The 19,329-nt window shown below is 38.7% G+C and overlaps 1 pseudogene; it reads left to right on the top strand.

Annotated features, from left to right (window-relative positions):
• Positions 1 to 2,264: 2,264 nt before the first annotated feature.
• On the top strand, positions 2,265 to 16,939 carry LOC132269759 (fasciclin-like arabinogalactan protein 11; annotated as a pseudogene).
• The last annotated feature ends 2,390 nt before the right edge of the window (positions 16,940 to 19,329 follow it).

Raw genomic sequence — 19,329 nt, 5'->3', positions numbered from 1 at the left:
ATTGTGCTTACTGGGGAGTGGTAGGTCTGGGGTCCATTGTTTGGTGCGGATAAGATTTTGCTGAGTCATATTGAACGGTGGGGACCGACCTTATGAGTTCCTCCGAATAATTGTAACAGTCCAAGATATATATATATATATATATATATATATATATATATATATATATATATATATTTATATTTGTCTTTTGTTTTAAATTCCCTTTTGATCTGTATTTTTCCTTAATATGTTTTTGCTGTTGTTTTTCTTTTGTTCTTTTTCAAACTCCATGTATTTTCAGATTGTGCAGTATTTTGCCAAGAATGCTTTGAATGAAGTGACTCCGAACAAATGATTTTTTTAAATATTTTATTTGAGAGCATTAAATTTTTATTTTTGATTTAACATTTAAGGAAGTTGATTTCAAAATTTTTATTAATTTTTTTCTAATTCTAAATTTAAAAGATGATGCCTCTAATCATAGCAAAAGAGGAAATTACGTTGAATTTACCTAATATTTAGGTTAACTATTCAGATTAACTTCACCCTAACCAAGCTATCGGTGATCTCAATCGCACCATGAATGTTATTAATTTATGTCACACAAATGGACTAATAAAGTTGGACAAACGAAAGAAAAAAAAATGTGATTATATCATCTATCGACAGTTGTGACGTTGATAGAAAATAAGGAGTGAAAAAACCAATTGAAATTCAAAAGGAAAAGCCAAACGAAAAGACTCGTCTATTAATTTATTTTAAGGCACATACAAAATTCCGTACCACATGTAATCGTCAATTATCGAAATAAATTGTGCACATCATTGTCACCAATATACCTTAGAGAGCAAACCAAAGCATATTCATGTATTTTCAACTCCAACTCCAAATTTTTGTATTAATATTACTAGCTAGATGTAGCACGAATCCTTTTTTATATATAATCAACATAAGTATTCAAATAAAGTAAACTCTAAAGTGCCAAAAAAACACCAATTCTATATAAAAATCTTCAAAAAATACCGTTTCTATTTAGAATGTATATATAAATTCCTATAATTTTAAATTTTGTTCCAAATTACCCCGGCAATTTTATCCAATTTTTTGTAAAACTCCAAAATACCCTTAATAGCATTTTGGTTATTTTAGTATTCAAGAATTTTTTTTATATAAAAATCCGAAATTCTAAAAAAAAAATTGTAAAAACCTCGAAATACAGCAAAACCCAATATATATTTTTTTAAATATAAAAATCACATTTAAAAAAAAAAATCAAAATTTTAAAATTAGTGTTTTTTTTTTTTAAAAAAAAAAAAAGGGTATTTTAACTATTTTAATCTTCAAATTGAAAAATTACAATGAAAAATGTAAGATTTTTTTTAAGACCTGCGTTATTTGCACATTCTGATATAGCAAAATGGTTTATTTGCACTTTATCCTTAAGTAAAATATATATGTTTGATTTGGATTGGATATCGACTTAAATCCAATCGATTTTATGTCCAATTCTAGTCGAACCTAGACCTGTGGTGAATTTTTTTTTTCAAAGAATATCCATATTTTGCCTATTTTATAATTCGGATTTAAAATCTAAAACTTCATCCAATAAAATCGATTTTCAATGTAATATTTTGCCTATTTTATAATTCGGATTCAAAATTTAAAACTTCATCCAATAAAATCGATTTTCAATGTAATTAGATTTGTGGCTACACCAGTTCTATTCCATTCCCTAATTAATAGAACCACTAGCTAAAAGTCCACATTTAATCGTGACATATATCATAAAAATGCATTTCACCACAAAATAAGTGTAACAACAATCTTTTTCTTTTTCTGTTTTTTTGAAAAAAAAAAAAAAAAAATTTAATATCATCTTGCCACCTAAAAAAAATGCCATATACAAATGTAAAAACTGCTTGAATAGATCAAACATATTATTCGACTTACGCATTGGTGTCGATTTTAATGGCCACAACAAGTTTCATCCTAAAAAAAAGGTTGTAGCACTCATACTTAATAATAATATCAAATGAAAAAAGCATGCAACCTAGCTTGTATGATATCCACCGTACCACATTAAGATGCTAACTGGTTTTCTGCTAAAATGGATCCACTTCACCTAATTATATCCTCTCATTCTCTCTCTATAAATCCTCTCAATCTCCCCTTCTCTTTCCCATCTCCAACACAACACACATTCAAGTGCACTCCTCCATTTAATTAGTTTATCTCTATATATCTATTTCTTACCCTTCAAGCCCACACCAAAAACAAAGAAAATGATGAACCGAATTCTCTTCTTTCTCACACTTGCACTACTACTCCACTTCCATTTCAGCACAACACTAGCTCAGTCCCCGATAGCATCCCCGACAGTGCTCCCAGTACCAACTGCACCATTCCCGGTGGTAGCAGCGCCCCAAGTACCGACTGCAGTGTCCCCGGTGGTAGCAGCGTCCCCAGCACCTGCAGGTCCCCCCAACATCACCAAAATCCTCGAAAAGGGTGCCACTTTACGCTCTTTATCCAGCTAATGAAAAGTACCCATGTGGATGCTCAGATCAATTCCCAACTCAACGACTCAAATAATGGCCTAATTGTATTTGCACCGTCCAATAATGTGTTTTCCAACCTCAAGTCAGGCACTATCAACTCTCTCGATGATCTAAAGCAGGCCGAGCTCGTCCAGTTTCATTTTGTATCTACCTATATCTCCACATCGCAGTTCCAAACTGTGAGCAATCCATTGCGGACACAAACTGGAGACCTGGTCAGTTCCAACTTAACGTGACCATCGCCAGCAACCAATTGAACGTGTCGACTGGTGTTATGAATATTGTAAAGGTTCTTTTTATCAAAACAATAAATAAGTATGTAATGGTGATATCAAAGGTACAACTATAAAGGAAACAGAGAAGATGCTTGAAGTAGGAAGAGAAAAAAAAGACCAATCGTCAAGATTGAGATGGTGGTAGGGCAAGTATACAGTATCTTATGACAAATCCTCTTTTCTGGTTGTTTATTCCCTCATTGGATATTGCTATTTATAGGCCCGGATTCCATTGGTTATTAACTGATGGTTTCTTTCATGCTTGGCTCTTAGGAGTGATGAGCACCGAAAAGTGCGCATTTAAACCCGTTAAGCTTAAGCATTCTAGTACCTTTATCTATCTTACTTTGCCGCTTTAGACTTATTACGTGTTATTTATATTTTCAGGCACTAATCCGAAAATTGAGCTAACTCGGCCAAATAAGAGCTTAATTGAAGCAATCCTGAGATAAACCAAAGGAGGGAGCAAAGTGGAGAAACAAAGGAGCAAAAAAGGAATTAAGTTGTGCAGCTGAAAAGTTCGATCGATTCAACTTAGAGTTCGATCGATCGAACATCTATGATCGATCACAGTACTTCTCGATAGATCCAACCTTGGCCTTTGCTGAAATTCCAAGTTCGATCGATCCAACATCACCTTCGATCGATCGAACCCTATTTTGTCCTATTCAAATGATTGATCTTATCCACAGCTGTACGCCTACCAACCACTTTTGTCCGTTTCCCTATAAATATCTTCGAAATATCTCAGCCTTATCCTTATCCGGAGGAGTCAGACCACTTCGATCGATCCAAGATGCAGTTCGATCGATCGAACCCATCTTCGATCGATCCAAGTTAAGGTTCGATCGATCGAACTTCCTCCAGCGAGAAAAAGTTAAAGTCTAGCTCATTTATTCCGTCCTTCACCCAATCATTGGAGAATATGCCTTGCACGACCACAGCTCATCATAGGGTGTATTTGACCTACCTATATAAGGAATATGATACATTTTTTTGGAGAGGAGTCTAGAGTCTCTTGTCACACATTGAAAATCATCTTGGAGGCTATTCTTGGAGAGGAAGAAGGGAGGAAGCTAGAGCAACCATTGGAGGAGATCTTCATCTACAAGGAGCAGCCATGGAGTTAGCCCTTGAGGGTTGGATCATCACTACCATGAGTGGCTAGACATCTTCTTGGGGCTAGAGTTAGCCCCAAGCATGCTTTCTATACTCTAATCTTGTGTATTATTGAGGGATTAGTGTTGTATGATACATCTTGATATTCATGTATATATAAATCTTGATTATTTCATGGTTTGTATGGTTTAATGCTTCCAATTGACTATTCTATGCTACCCATATGTCTATGTATGCTAAAGTAGGATATTCATGTGCTTATCTCTAGATTTAGTGTTTTTGATGCATGTCTATGTGTATTGATGCTATAGATCTAGAGATTATCAAGATGATATGCTTAATGAATGCTATTTTGGTTCATTTGATGGTTTATGCCTATTCTTGATGGTTTGTGCCTCTCCCCTAGTCTAGATAGCTTTATTTTCATGCTAGTAGTGTAGATTTAGTGTAGTGGTAGTATAATGTTAGATGGGAGGACAATCTACTCTTGATGTTTGATGTTCCATGCTTGTGAGTCCAAATGGCATATTCCTCTAATATTGTGTTGCATGTGGATTGTGAGCTTAATGAAGGATTAATGACTTGTTTTGATCTATTGTGCTATCCCCATATTGTCTAGACAATATATGCTCTATTGCTTAGATATATTGTGCTCTTCACATGATGTTTAAACAATACTTGCTTGATTTGTCATCCTTGTCAATTGAATCAACCTAATGCACACACACCCTTATCATATTGCAACACATCCATTACCCTCAATTGATCACTTGTTAGTAGTATAGAAAAGTATTGCTTGGTGGTGATCTCTACATCCCAAGACCTCTCTCTCTCTTGTTTACCTCATATTATTTTATTTAGTTGAATTCAATTTAGCTTAATCAACCAACCAACTAATTGTGTGATCACTTGACTTACTAACCCTAATTACCATAGTTTCACAATTCGATACACCATCAAATCCCTTGGGATGATCCCTACTCACCCTATCTATATTTTATATAGAGAAAGGTAGTAGTGGCTTTCTATAAATGTAAAACTTGGCCACCTCCTAAATTCACACAGAACTCTTCAAGCTTGACTTGGTACCGCGACCCTTGTAAAAGAGGACCCGGTCAGTTTTTGGCGCCGTTGCCGGGGATTTTAAATTGGCAACGTCGAATTGTGAAATTCAATTAGGATTAATACTCTTTTGATCGTGTCTTTACTTTCTTTTTATTTTCTGTTTTTGATTACTTATTAAGTTTGTTCTTCATTAACAAGGTGCATTGAGTAAGGAGCTAGCAAAGTAATTCCAAGCTAAGGAGCAAAGCAAAGCAAAGGAAAAATGCTTAAAATGAAAAATTGCTAAGTAAAATTGCTAAGCTAAGCTTTTAATTTTGGAGTTGAAGTGCTAAAGGACTATTGTGAGACCTTCTTACTCAATCTCCTTAGTTAAATCGGGGGCCCACGTGGAGGCATTTATTTGACATACATTGCATTTGAAAATTGTGGTTGTGAAGTTTAATTGCATTGTTGAGAAAGTTGTTTATTCGTATTGCATTGTGCATGCATGGTCGTCGTTCATTGAGACCTACTCTTGTCCCTCTTGATTTGCATTTAGAATCCACTATTAGGAATCCAAGGGGAAGAGGAAGTTCACATAGAACCAATCTACCAATGGATGCTCTCAATGATGATCATGTTGAAGACCTTGGTCACATAGACCAACAAGGCATCCTTCACCCTAATGTGCAAAATGATAATATGCAAGTTCCATTAGGCATGCCTAAGCCATACATTTATCAACCTCCTCAACAACAAGGCCAAATTCCAATAGGAATTCCAAGGCCAATGTATGCACCACAACCCCCCATCATTAATCAAGCTCAATATAACCAAGGTGTCCATGTTGCACCTCAAGTTGCTAATCCACCACTCGCATTGAGAGATCACTATGTGCCTAATGAGTATAATGCACCCACATGCATTCAATTGCCACCATTTAGAGCACACCATTATGAGATTAAAGCACAAACTATCCAAATGCTACCTAACTTTCATGGACTTCCTAGTGAAGAATCTTACAAGCATTTGGATGAGTTTCTTGAAGTTTGTTCTACCGTTCGATACACGGACATGCCGGAAGAAGTTTTAAGGCTGAAACTTTTTCCATTCACCCTTAAAGATAAGGCGAAGTATTGGTTCAACAACCTTAGGCCTTTTTCTATAACTTCTTGGGCAAAAATGCAACAAGAACTTTTGAAAAAGTACTATCCGATTTCGAAGACCAATGCTATGAGAACCGCCATTAGGGAATTCACACATGGGGAGGGAGAAACTTTCCACGAGGCATGGGAACGCTTCAATGAATTGCTTAGGAAGTGTCCTCACCATGACATGCCTAAATGGCAATTGGTCCAATTCTTCTTTGAAAGCTTATCGGATAATTATAAAGGCATGGTTGATGCTTCAATGGGAGGTTCTTATATAGACCAGCAAGAGGAAGACGTGTGGCGTCTTTATGAGAGCATGAGTGAAAACTCTTTGCATAGAACATTGTCATCTAGGAATGGTAGAAATTCTCAAGGTAGGAAGAGTGTTGGCTTGCATCAAGTTGACCACTCAAATGATATAACCACCGAGATGAAGTCTTTATCTCAAAAGTTTGATCAATTGATCAATCAAAACTTGGCAAATCAAGTGTCTTCCTTTCCTAACCATTCTCCTAGAGCTCAAAATGAATCATGTATGACTTGTTCTAGTGTTCTTCATTCTACTTCTAATTGTCCTCATGGACAAATTCAAAATGAACCCATTGAGCAAGTTAATGCAACATTTGTGAACCAAGGGAACAATCCTTATGGTAACCATTACAATCCCAGTTGGAGGAATCATCCTAATTTTTCTTGGAAAAATCAAGGGGAAGGCTCAAACTCTTCCCAAGGCGGTTTTCAAGAGAAATACATTCCACCTCCACTTCAAAACCAAGGATCCCAAGGTTCAAGACCATATAACTCACAAGGAAATCAATTTGTTAATTCTCATTTTCCTAACCAATCATATTCTCAAGGAAATTCTAGAGGTTCCGCTTTTGAGGAAAAGGTTTTAAATGCTTTGGGCACTCTGGAAGCAAATACTCAATTGTTGCATTCTCATTCTTAATCAATTGCCAAGCTAGAAACCCAAGTAGGGCAAATAGCTGAAACACTTAATGCTAGAGAGAAGGGAAAAATGCACATGAATGCCCCAATCAAACAACAATGTGTTGTAGAAACCAAATCCTCATTGGAAGGGCATAATGTTGAGCATGTCAATGCGGTAACAACCTTGAGAAGTGGTAGGGTAGTAGACAATCAAGTTAAATTGCCTAATGAAGAGAGTGAACCGGTACAACCTCAAGTTGTCACCCGTCCCGTTCCACACACTATTCCTCCTTCATTGCATGTGCATGATCTTGAGAATGAGAAGCCCTCAAATTGTGAGTTAAAAGATGATTTCCAAAGAGATTCATTGAAAACAGTGTTGAAAAATGTGTTTGAGAAAAGTTCTTTGAAAAATGTTATTCATGATTCTTCTTTGAAAAGTGATTTGAAATCCAATGAATCGAACAAGTCCAATGCTGAAAATTCTTTGAAAGAAATGCTAAAAGAGTTTTTGAAAAAGCTCCATTTCCGGACGCCTTGAAAGGGTCCATTTCAAAAGAAAGGCAAAAGACCAAGAACAATGAGATAATGGATATGTTTAGGCAAGTCACAGTTAATCTTCCACTTTTGGATGCAATTAAGCAAATTCCGGCTTATGCCAAATTCTTAAGGGACTTATGCACCCAAAAGCGGAAGAACAAGAGCCAAACATCAAAAAAAGTGGTCTTAACCGAACAAGTGAGTTCCATTCTACAACACAACACTTTGCCAAAGTTTAAGGACCCCAGTGCACCTACAACATCTTGTGTCATTGGTGAACATGTCATCAACCGGGCACTTCTTGACTTAGGGGCTAGTGTTAACCTTCTTCCCTATTCGGTTTATGTCAAATTGCGCCTAAGTGAATTGAAACCGACGTCGGTGGTTTTATAACTTGCTGACCGATCCATTAAGAAGCCTAGGGGGATAATTGAGGATGTGTTGATTAAGATTGATAAGTTCTTCTTCCCGGTTGACTTTGTCGTCATTGACACGAAACCGGTGCCCAATCCAAAGAACTAAATTCCGGTTATCCTTGGCCGTCCTTTCTTGGCAACCTCAAATGCCAACATAAATTGTAGGACGGGGATATTGAAGATTTCTTTTGGACACATGAGAGTGAAGTTGAACATCTTTAACCCCACACCCAATCCATTTGACAAATATGAGGAAGAGGTTAATGTGGTAGAGGAATATCATGATCTTGCTTGTGAAAGGAATGAGCTTTTGTGCATGAACAATGTTTCAAAGCCTTCATCTTCATCTTCATCTTCAGCATTGCATGCCAGAAAAGTGATTTCGAACTCTTGTTGTGAAAGGGCGTGGAAGTCCAAGGAAAGTTTTGACAAGGAACTCAAGACGTCTTTTGAGTTTACCCCAACAAGTTCTTCTAAGAACCATTTGTTGGGAGTGACTCGAAACATCTCTCATCCCAAAAAGGAGGGGACGCATTGCAAGATCTTTGATCCGGGCTGAAAGGGCCCAAGGTCTTACTAGAGACGTTAAAGACTAGCACCGAAATTCGTAGGATGTCAAAACCCTATTCCTCCCTCATTTCTATCTTGCATTTTGATTCTTGCGAAGTCTAGATACTGTTTTTGTGGTTCATATACATTGGAAGGAACTGAGTAAGGGATTGCATGAGCATTCAAGTCATTTTGAGCATTTAGGCATAATTTCGATCGATCCAAGTTTTGGTTCGATCGATCGAACTTTGGTTCGATCGATCCAACTATGGACTCGATCGATCCAGCTCTCATTTTGCACCCAACACTTAGAAAAATTTTGGACCTGCATCCAAATTCCAAAATGCATGCTCTCGGGATCTCCAAATTTTCAAAAGTTCGATCGATCGTAAACCATTTCGATCGATCGAACTACCTTTCGATCGATCCAACATGTGGTTCGATCGATCATGAGTCCCAACACTTAGAAAAATTTTGGACCTGCATCCAAATTCCAAAATGCATGCTCTCGAGACTTTTCAAAATTTTTCATGTTCGATCGATCGAATTCCAAGTTTGATCAATCCAAGGTTCCAGCACGTATCAACTCTTGAACCCTTAAACTTGTACATTCTTTATCCTCTTCGATCGATCGAAATTTGCATCTCATTGATTTAATTTCCTTTGATTTTTCAAAATTCATTTCAAAAAAAAAAAAAAAAGAGAAAAAAAATCTAAAATTTCAAAAAATGCCATTAAGAGTGGAGACCTAAGTTCGATCGATCGAACTCCATATTCGATTGATCGAACTCTGCATATCGTGTTTTTAAAAATATAACCGAATTGGATCGATCACTTTGGATCGATCCAACTTCAAAAGGAAACCAAACCCTAGTCTCCCTCTTCTCTCAATCTCATCTCAATCCGGCCAACCTCCATTCCAATCATCTTCCTCATCTCCGGCAAGCAAATTCCGGCCAACTCAAGTCTCATTTTCCCCGCGGCTTCACACCTTTCTCTCATCTCATCTCTCTCGGTTTAGAGGTAAACCGAATGCAATTTTCTTGATTCCAAGCTTAAATTGATGCATGTTATTGATTTTCTATGTCGAATCATGTTATAAATGTGTAAATCGTCCATTATTGAAGCTTGAATTTCCTGTTAAATGATATACATATACATATCCATTCGGCCGAACCGAATTGGGGATTGTAATGTGATTTGTGGAGATTGGGGAGTGTTTGGGTGTTGAGGATTGGATGTTTGGTGTGTAGATGGGCCCACAAACACATTTGTGTAGGCCCCGTACTCTAGATCTCACAGATCTGCGACTTTTCAGATTCGGCATTCGCACAGTTCGATCGATCGAACTTGTGCTTCGATCGATCGAAGTAGTGAACTTCATTTCACTACCTTCGATCAATCTAATCTTGTGCACTTTCATGCTTCGATCGATCCAAGTGTTGGATTGATCCAATTCACTTCGATCGATCCAACTTTTGAACTTTTTCACTTCGATCGATCGAACTTTTTCGGTGATCGATCGAACTTTCACAGATCACACATACACACTCCATTCATCTCATGTTGTCTTCATGTTATCTTTATATGCACAATGCCTGTGATATTCCATATTGGATGTATTTCATACCTACATTGCTTAGCATGATTCACATTTCATCATCATCAGAGATTCATGTCATCCGTATTTTGTCTATCTTATTTGACATACATGTTTCTATTATGCACTTAAATTCTTATATCTGGCACTGACTTATATTGAAATTTTCTTGTCTTTTAAAGATCATGCCTCCGCGGTACAAGAGTACAACCAGGAGATCTTCGGGGCCACAGCGACCCCGCAAACATATACGGCCCAGGATAGAGATGGTTACAGAGCCATCTCATGCTCAGGAGGAGCCCGCACAGGCTACTCCCCCTCAGTCCCCATCCCACGAGGCTGAGAAGGGAGCTGACCACATGCCATCTACATCCCAGGCTCCTCCAGCCTTCACACTATCACCTTTTCCTGTGCGCCATCAGGCAGATGCAGCCGCCATGCCATCACCGCAGCCACCTCTACCGGCTCAGCGCCGTGACCAGTTGCTGCCGAGATATGCAGCTATGACCGTGGCTCAGGAGTCATACTTCGATACTGAGTACTTCTTCGAGTCTATCCTGACCCGGTCTGGCTATCAGGATATCATGCAGCGGGGCCTCTCAGCCATCTTTGCCCCAGTCACCGGCCTTGTATACCCGCGACTGGTGCGGCTATTCTTTCAGCATCTCCGGCTTTCGCCACGATCTACCGCGGAGATGATCACTACACTGGACGGCCACGAGATTGTCATCACAGTTGACACTCTGGCCCGTGCTTGCCGGTGCCCACGCCGGTGTCCACCTGAGCTTGCAGAGACATACCCGAGGCTGCATAGGCCTTCATTTTCTGACATGGTTGTCTCCTTGACAGGCCATCATGCCGGTGGTCAGACATTCGCCACCAGGACCTTCTTGCCTGACGACTTCTGGTTCATCGACACAGTTCTCTTCCAGAACATTTACATGGTGGGCCACAAGATCCAGAGGCGTCATGACTACTTGACAGCTCTTTACGCTTTTTACACGGGCTGCTGGGTATCTATCCCAGTCCTCATCTGGAGCGTGATGAGGTTGCTGTATGATTCTTTCATTTCCAGGAAGGACCCTAAGCGGTCCAAGGTCCTGCCCTTCGGACACCTCATCACGCAGATCCTTCTTGACCAGCGCTACAGAGTGCCCCCAGATGAGGAGCCCCTTGCACGGTCCAACTTCTATAGGAGGAGCGACTGGAATAAGAGCTACAATGCTCTTATTCGGAGTCTTCAGGAGCCAGCTGTAGAGGCAGCAGCTGAACTAGAGGAGGAGGAGGCAGCCCAGGCACAGCCGGCACCTCCAGCAGCAGCAGATATCGCAGCGGACGACGCACCAGTCGGTCCAGCTACTGATCACATGGACATTGACCTGGAGCGACCTGCAGAAGAGTATGCCGATGCTGCAGATGATGCTGATGCCGATGATACCAGTGATCGAGCCGCTGCTCAGGAGCGAGTTCGGGAGTCTTCTTCAGAGGCATCTCTGCCTGAGTCTCCAGTTCCCACTCCCGGATTTGGAGCACGCTTGCAGACACTGGAGGAGGACGTAGCAGCCATGCGAGCCGACATCACTGCCCACCGAGCTGAGTTCACCTCTTTCAGGGCGGATGTCATGGCTTGCTTTGCCGATCTCTCCAACCGACTCCCTGCACCTGCACCCGCACCTGCACCTCCAACCACTGCAGATCTTCACGATCAGGCCTCCTGAGACTCCACTTCCAGTTGTTCTATGCTTTCATTTCTTTTATTTTGGATCTGTATTATACTATCACTGTTACTGTATTATACTTTGCGGCCGGTCTATCGGCTTTATTATTTTATTGATGAACCTGCACTTTATATTCTCTATATATTGCTTTTTGATTGTGGATGTCTCTTAGTATCTCATATTTGTATGTTTGACTCCATCAGGTACACCACAGTGACTTCAATGAGAGAGTGTTGCCCAATTTTTCAGGACCACTCTTACACCTATCTCTCTATTCTCTATTTATCCCATTTTACACTTGCATGTCCACTGTGCACTGATTATCCTATCTTGTTATCTAATGAGTTTATCCAAGTGCAAACTTTTCGGGACCACAGTTTATCCCAAGTTTGGGGGGGGCCATGCCACCCACTTTGGATACTTCTATCCCGATCTTTCATGTCTAAAGCACTGGTATACTCTTTCCTTTGTTCTCTTCACACATTGAGGACAATGTGCGGTTTAAGTTTGGGGGTATTGGTGTATGTTTCAGTGCTACTTTAAAATTCAAATTTTGAGCATGTCTTGTGTATTTGAGGGATATTTCTATACTTGGTCCATTTCTAGCTATGATTTTGACCTTGTGAGGACTATATTGCTTAAAATTTAAAAATTGCTTGACTTGAGAGTCCAATACTCCTTGTATGCCTTGAGGATGCCATTTAGGAGTAAATTTTTTAAAAGATCGATATCTTGCTTGCATTTGTGGTCCACATCATCCTGAATTTGTGATTATTTTGAGATTCATTCTAGGATTCTACACTAGCACCGGCGCACGCTAGCATTCAATTGTGGGGTACATGCTTTGTTGATTATTGAATTGGTTATATCCCAATTGAGCTAGTAGTACATTGAAAGCTTTCATTCTTGATAAAGGTGGATAACAACCACTTTTCATTGAGTAGCCGGGATTCTTGCCTCATTAAGCAATGAACTTCTCGCGCCGAAAGGTGGAGGGCCCAAACTCTAGGTTAATAATTGAAAAAAAAAAAAAAAAAAAAAAAAAAAAGTTGCAAAAAGCAATAAAAGTGAGGACTTCTCCCAAAAGGCGAGAAGTGGGAAATGATTAGATGGTTGTTGTCTTGATTTGTAGCCTAGTTGATTTGAGTTTGTAAGTCTGTAGGGGTGTCTTAACACCTAATGCCCTAAAGTCATCTGGTTTGGGAGTCATTGACCTAAAGCTCGCTACATGAATCTTCTAGAAAGCTTAAGAGATCAACACATTGCACAATACTTCCATCTTTGATCCTCAATAAAAAAAAATAAAAAATAAAAATCAAAGAAAATGAAAAGAATAAGCGCACCTAGAACAATAAAGCTTTAATAAAAGGTTCACTCTCTTATCTTGATGATCGGTACTAGATTTGTGTGCTAGTTTGAGGTTAAGGATGTGATTACTTCTCTAGTTGGCTAAGATAGCAACACACTTGATGCCGGACCTCTCACATGGATTCTAGACTTGCTTCGATTTTCATGATCATTTTCTTGATGTGTGGAGGACTATGCTTGCTTGTTTGATGTTGAGATTTTAGGAGATTGCTTGGAAACGGTTGAAAAATTGCATACTTGAGGTAGTTTTCTCCCAATGCTTGTTTGCAATATTGGTGCCTCTTTTGAAAGAATGAGCTTAATGTTTGTGGGTGCCATTTCTGGAAACCCTCACGAGGCTTCACTCGTCCACTAGGGGTAACCTAGGGGTTTAAAATGCTTGTTGCATATGCTAAATGCAATCGTGTTCCCTACGAAAATGGTGTTATCATTTTACTTGCTTTCCAGTTTATACTTGTTTAGTTGTTCATTTCATTCCTTTACTTCTTAGTTCATTGCTAGGGACTAGCAATATTTAAGTTTGGGGGTGTGATGAGCACTGAAAAGTGCGCATTTAAACCCGTTAAGCTTAAGCATTTTAGTACCTTTATCTATCTTACTTTGCCGCTTTAGACTTATTACGTGTTATTTATATTTTCAGGCACTAATCCCAAAATTGAGCTAACTCAGCCAAATAAGAGCTTAATTGAAGCAATCCTGAGATAAACCAAAGGAGGGAGCAAAGTGGAGAAACAAATGAGCAAAAAAGGAATTAAGTTGTGCAGCTGAAAAGTTCGATCGATCCAACTTAGAGTTCGATCGATCGAACATCTATGATCGATCACAGTACTTCTCGATAGATCCAACCTTGGCCTTTGCTGAAATTCCAAGTTCGATCGATCCAACATCACCTTCGATCTATCGAACCCTATTTTGTCCTATTCAAATGATTGATCTTATCCACAACTGTACGCCTACCAACCACTTTTGTCCGTTTCCCCATAAATATCTTCTAAATATCTCAGCCTTGTCCTTCTCCGGAGAAGTCAGACCACTTCGATCGATCCAAGATGCAGTTTGATCGATCGAACCCATCTTCGATCAATCCAAGTTAAGGTTCGATCGATCGAACTTCCTCCAGCGAGAAAAAGTTAAAGTCCAGCTCATTTATTCTGTCCTTCACCCAATCATTGGAGAATATGCCTTGCACGACCACAGCTCATCATAGGGTGTATTTGACCTACCTATATAAGGAATATGATACATTTTTTTGGAGAGGAGTCTAGAGTCTCTTGTCACACATTGAAAATCATCTTGGAGGCTATTCTTGGAGAGGAAGAAGGGAGGAAGCTAGAGCAACCATTGGAGGAGATCTTCATCTACAAGGAGCAGCCATGGAGTTAGCCCTTGAGGGTTGGATCATCACTACCATGAGTGGCTAGACATCTTCTTGGGGCTAGAGTTAGCCCCAAGCATGCTTTCTATACTCTAATCATGTGTATTATTGAGGGATTAGTGTTGTATGATACATCTTGATATTCATGTATATATAAATCTTGATTATTTCATGGTTTGTATGGTTTAATGCTTCCAATTGACTATTCTATGCTACCCATATGTCTATGTATGCTAAAGTAGGATATTCATGTGCTTATCTCTAGATTTAGTGTTTTTGATGCATGTCTATGTGTATTGATGCTATAGATCTAGAGATTATCAAGATGATATGCTTAATGAATGCTATTTTGGTTCATTTGATGGTTTATGCCTATTCTTGATGGTTTGTGCCTCTCCCCTAGTCTAGATAGCTTTATTTTCATGCTAGTAGTGTAGATTTAGTGTAGTGGTAGTATAATGTTAGATGGGAGGACAATCTACTCTTGATGTTTGATGTTCCATGCTTGTGAGTCCAAATGGTATATTCCTTTAATATTGTGTTGCATGTGGATTGTGAGCTTAATGAAGGATTAATAACTTGTTTTGATCTATTGTGCTATCCCCATGTTGTCTAGACAATATATGCTCTATTGCTTAGATATATTGTGCTCTTCACATGATGTTTAGACAATACTTGCTTGATTTGTCATCCTTACCAATTGAATCAACCTAATGCACACACACCCTTATCATATTGCAACACATCCATTACCCTCAATTGATCACTTGTTAGTAGTATAGAAAAGTATTGCTTGGTGGTGATCTCTACACCCCAAGACCTCTCTCTCTCTTGTTTACCTCATATTATTTTATTTAGTTGAATTCAATTTAGCTTAATCAACCAACCAACCAATTGTGTGATCACTTGACCTACTAACCCTAATTACCATAGTTTCATAATTCGATACACCATCAAATCCCTTGGGACGATCCCTACTCACCCTATCTATATTTTATATAGAGAAAGGTAGTAGTGGCTTTCTACAAATGTAAAACACCTCCTAAATTCACACATAACTCTTCAAGCTTGACTTGGTACCGCGACCCTTGTAAAAGAGGACCCGGTCAAGGAGCCTGAGGGGTCCAATCCCTTCATCGAGCCTTGCACTGTGTTGCTATGTTGTTTCTCCCCCAATTAGGGCATTAAATGTTGCTTGGCCACCGGTTGGTCGAGCCTAACACAGCATTAAATGTGATTTTAAGGTTTGTTGTCATAATGTTTATAATCCCATCATATTGTTAATTAGGTTTTACTAAGAGCGAAGGCACTTCTTGACTTCTCATCCACCAATCCAATATCCTCCTACGTTTCCCAAATTTAGATCACTCACAGCTACGAAAGCCCTAACCTCGTTTCGTGTTGTGCATAGACTTATGGTATTCTGATGGCGAGCTCTTTGGGGCTCTGATCTTTCGATGTCTTATAGACCTGGTTTGGTACCAAGGCTTGTAGTTGCTGGAAGTCTCGAGGCTTAGTGGGCCTGGTTTGGCGCTAGGGCGTATGGGTGCTCGCAAGTTTGGTCTTCGAGGCTTACCGGGCCTGGTCGATGCCAGGGCTTGTAGGTGCTCGAAGACTTAGCTCTTGAGGCTTACTAGGCCTCGTTGATGTCAGGGCTTGTGGGTGCTCGAAGACTTGGCTCTCGAGGTTCGATGGGCCTGGCTTGGTGCCAGGGCTTGTGGGTGCTCGAAGTTTTGGTCTTTGAGGCTTAGTGGGCCTAGCTTGATACCAGGGCTTGTGGGTGCTCAAAGTATTGGCTTTCGAGGCTTACTGGGCTTGGCTTGATGCCAGGGCTTGTGGGTGCTCGAAGTCTTGGTCTTCGAGGCTTAGTGGGCCTGGCTTAATGCCAGGGCTTGTGGGTGCTCGAAGTCTTGGTTTTCGAGGCTTAGTAGGCCTGACTTGGTGCCAGGGCTTGTCGTGACTCTCTTGACTTTTCAACCTTGTCACGATGTCTTGTATTGACTTTTCTTCTTGTCATGTCAGCAATTGGTGATCGACAGCCACAAATACTAATGTATCTACCCCATTCTATTCTAACAACCAAATTGTTGTGTATGAGGTGGACAATGTGCTTCTTCCTTGGAAAATTTTTGGTACTCCGGTACCCATAGCAGCACCGGAACCAGCACCAGTACCGTTGCCTCCGCCGGCAAAGGAGAAGCAGGAGCGGGCCACGGTTAGTACTCCAATTACACAAAACGGTGCAGTTAGTCCCAGCATGCATGGCATGGTGGTGACTACAATTGTTGCTGTGGTTGCATCATTTCTTTTGTGAAGATAGACGGTGATGATTGTGCCAGACTGCCAGCTGGACATACGTAACTGGGTCTGGTGTCAATTTGTTTGGTGGGCAATATAATTTTCTGAGTCTGATTTAACGGTTGTGATCGGCGCTGTGAGTTCCTCCAAATAATTGTCATATGTCCAAATCTAATGATAGGCCCATGAGGTTTTATTATTATTATTATTTTTAATATTTAATATACTTTTGAGCTGTATTTTTCCTTCATTTGTTTTTGCTGCTGCTTGAATTTCTTTTTTTCTTTTCCAACTTCCATGGAGCTTAACTGTGTTATTTTTTAATTAAAATGACAAAATTACCCTACAATAGAGGAGAGTAAAACATGAAAACTAGTTTGCTTTGGAATTGAAAAAAAATTATTTTAAAATTTTGTCACCAAACATCTCAAAATGTATATACATATATCTCCCCCCCCCCCACACACAAATATATATATATATATATATATATATATATATATATATTTCCATTCTTATAGTTTTGCAGATTTGCCATTCTTATAGTTTTCAAAATATATATATATCTCCCCACACACACAAATAAATATATATATGTATATATATCAAAACTCGACTACACATGTATAAATATCAATAATCTCTTACCAAAAGCGACATTGAACGTTACAATGAACCCCTCTGCCAGCATTCACATTGGCTGCCCATGACCCCATTTTTGGTATAAAATAAATAAATAATTGACTCTGATATCATTTATAAATTAAATAAAAAAATATTTATTTGACCTAGGAATTTAAAATTCATACATATTTAGAAGCCACACTATTAATGTATTTATTAAATGTACATATCTGCGGAAGCCAGTAATTAACTCAGAAAAAACGTAAATTGTTTTAGTCCCCACCCTCACACATATACACACTCAGTAGTTAACCCCATTGAATAGACATAAATGGAAAGTGCAAAGGACATGAATGTTATTCAAATATCATACACAAACGGAGAGTTAAAGTTAGACTAAAGAAATATATATATATATATGTGGTGGTTAAGATTTTGAATTTCCTTAGGTTCACTTGTAGTTAATTTTTTTTTTGGTAATTACTCTTCGAATTAAAACTGTAAAATTGCCAATGATTATTGGGTCTGATTCGGATAGCCCGATACATCTTAATTGGTTAATCCAGGCTAATTCGGGTAAGGTTTTCACAACATCTGATTCGGTTAGCCCGATTCATATTATTTGGTTAATCCAAATTAATTCAGATTGGGTTTCACCTTATTTGATTTGGTTATCTTAATTGGTCAATCCAAACTAATTCGGGTTTTGGAGTACTTAATTAATTTTGGACTAGCCCAAGTCTAAATAAACCCTCACAGTTGGCCCGATTCATCTTGATTGGTTAATCGAAACTAATTGAGATTGAGTTTTCACCGCATCTGATTCAAAAAAATCCACACAGATGAGAACTAAGTCCAGGCCTGAACCAGAGCACGCGTTCGTGTGTGCTTAACTAGGTCTACCCCCTCTACAAAACAGGCTAGGCATGCGCGTGTGGTGGGTTTAGACCCAAGCTTAAATATATACAAGGAGCCCCATGGCTCAATCCCAAATAGTTTCCTCCATTTTTCAATCCCCCAAATCGATTTTCACCTCCCACATCTTATTTGATCAAAGAGGAACGTGTTCTAACATGGACCTACCTCAAAAGCTTAGTAGGACCCACTTCAATTTTGATCCAAAATTGCAAGATCATCCTAAGTAGAAAAACTAGTTTCCAACAATGCTGCACCTGAATCAAAATTTGCAAAACTAGTTTCCTATCTAGATGCGAATTGAATCGTTGTCATATACCGATGCATTTTCGATCGATAAAATACCCAACACATATATTCGTGTGTGTGTGTGTGTATATATATATATATGTGTGTGTGTGTGTTTGATTTGGTTCAGATATGGATTTAAATTTGATTTATTTTATGTCCATTTCAAGTCCAGTCTAGACTTATGGTGGAGAACATTCATATTTTGCCCATTTTATACTTCATTGGTCCCATAAAAAATGTCCCTTTTCTGGAATATAATTTTTTAAGATAATAATTTTTAGTATTTTTTATTGCATTAATAGTGAATGTATTATCAAATTTATCCATAGTGGATCCATACTTCATAATGATGTGATGATTTAATATTTATAAATCTAACGTAAAAAAGTTAAATTGGTAATATTACAAAAAATAATACATTGACTTTTCAATTGTGACAATTATTTTGGACAACTAAAATTGAAAACTTGAACATTTTTATTGAGAGGAAGGAGTAAATTCTGATCAAAGAGGTAAAATCAGATTAATTATAGATTTCCATTGAATTAGATTTCTAGTGAAGCCTATTCTATTTCA

Source organism: Cornus florida, unplaced genomic scaffold, assembly GCF_030987335.1.
Source record: "Cornus florida cultivar Cherokee Brave unplaced genomic scaffold, ASM3098733v1 CherokeeBrave_3.0.0_Hap2_Chr08, whole genome shotgun sequence".
In the NCBI taxonomy this organism is placed as follows: Eukaryota; Viridiplantae; Streptophyta; class Magnoliopsida; order Cornales; family Cornaceae; genus Cornus; species Cornus florida.
Note: the sequence above shows the minus strand (reverse complement) of the source record. Positions and strands in the feature narration are given on the sequence as shown.